Source organism: Bactrocera latifrons, unplaced genomic scaffold (genome assembly GCF_001853355.1).
Source record: "Bactrocera latifrons isolate USDA-ARS-PBARC rearing strain unplaced genomic scaffold, ASM185335v1 scaffold_43, whole genome shotgun sequence".
Lineage (NCBI taxonomy): Eukaryota > Metazoa > Arthropoda > Insecta > Diptera > Tephritidae > Bactrocera > Bactrocera latifrons.
The window spans coordinates 978,374-980,284 of record NW_017537079.1 but is presented as its reverse complement, the minus strand read 5'-3'; the positions used below and the strand labels follow the sequence as shown (position 1 = coordinate 980,284).

Below are 1,911 nucleotides of genomic sequence, written 5' to 3'. Positions count from 1 at the left end.
CTTCCATTCAAATAAAATGCTTGTACTTTTCTTCAAAAATTTTCAATTGTATTTTGTAATACATTATTTGCAATTTTCTATATAATTTCAAAATTTTTATACATCCATCATAGCTTCCTATGATATTTTGTTATCAATTCTTTATTGTCTAGTACCTCTCACTATAAACTTACACTCACTTGTTTACCAACAATGGCAACTTTCGACTGATCTCCTAGAACAAAATGAGTCAAGCATCCTCAATCTAGTTCATTATTTGGGACTTTTCCCTTCCATTTCAATGTTAGCATTTATAATTGAGTTTTAAGTGAGTTTAGTATCCACATCCATGACAGGCTATTCTATAATATATATCTATGATCACAGGAAACGATTTTCTATACTAACTTCTATTCTGAGAGAGCTACAAATATACCATACACCTTCGTTAAGATTTTAGATCAATTGTTTATAAGACCCGTTCTTATTCTTTAAATTAATGTTTTAAATTAATTATAATAGAACTAAAAATTTAATAAAATGTGATCACTAGTGCTTGAGCTAGGTATTAACAGTACTCTTAACCGATGTAGGATATCACTTCAAGACCGAATCAAATATATGACAACTGTGAATTTCGCTATGTCTTAAGCCGAGATTTATAATATGATCCCTTTGTTGAGCGATGATCTCCCTTAGTTATTATTCCTTCTCAGTGATCTTCTCGAACGAGTTTGGTTGTAACCGTGTCTGAAATTCTATTCTCTTACATCAATATCCTTGATCAGTGCATAAAAGTACTAAGTGGACAAGCCATGGGTAGATAAATACTCAGGACTACTTCCTTCACGTAAAGCCAGCTCTTACAGCAACCGAAATTAACTTTGGTCAAAGTAAATGATCCAGATCTCATGACCAGAATATATTATGTTACTGAAATTATCTTTAACTGTTCGGAATATCTTCAACAATTTTGACGTCGGTTATTGCTCAAGATAAGGCTACGAGTACAAACACCGAAAAAAGCTTTGAAATCAGACCACCATAGTAAACGGTTGTCAGCCCAACTAACCAAACGAGTTAAAAGCCTTTAGAAAAGATAGTTTTTTATATCAAATAACGCGACTAGGAGGAATTGGCGAATTTTTCCCTTAAATATGCAAACCGTTCACTGGTTAGTTTTTGAAAATTATTTATTTATATAGTCCATTTGAAATCAATGGCTGGAAGCTTAGCTAATATAAACAGTGAGGTTTAATAAACTTACAGCCATTTATACTTTCCAAACCAAACTCTGCTCCTCCACCATACGTTTTCTCTTCGAATACAAGCATAATTCATTTACACAATGTCCATAATTTAACTAAATATTTCGTAAACATTTTGTTTCCTTTTTTTTTATAGGAAACTAATATGTACAATTATTTTATAGTTGGACGCCAATAAATTACTACAAATCAACAGAAAATCGTGTCAAACTGGCGTCATAAATCGATGTGCGTAACAACATCAGGCGTCAGGGTTATAATCAAAGCGACGTTKACGTTGTGGCAAATCAAATACTAAAGACACAGAACACCTACAAATACTACTAAGTGTAGACAATATTTATTTGTAATTTTTTTACAGACTTAAGTGGTGGACACGTTCGGAATTGGGGCTTGCATTAAGCGAACGCGTGTCAAATGGAAAGGGTTTAAGTTTGGGTAAAATTGTTTATGCGCTCGTGTGTCTTTTATACCTGTGTTTTTGCATGTGTGTGTCTATGTTTATACAAAGTAAAGACGTATTTACAAACACTCCTACTGACGTGTTAATTTCTAGCGTTACGTCAACTCAAGTAAACTAGAAACGTCATTATATATAGCGCTGTAATTACCACGTCAATACTGACTGCTCTACAATTCATAGCTTTGTTGTTATTTATAAACC

General features: G+C 32.8%; 1 protein-coding gene across 1 annotated transcript in view; it reads right to left on the bottom strand.

The window, feature by feature from the left end:
- LOC108972815 (chaoptin) overlaps positions 1-1,911 on the bottom strand; it is a 242,574-nt gene that overhangs the window by 213,627 nt on the left and 27,036 nt on the right. The window lies entirely within an intron of this gene.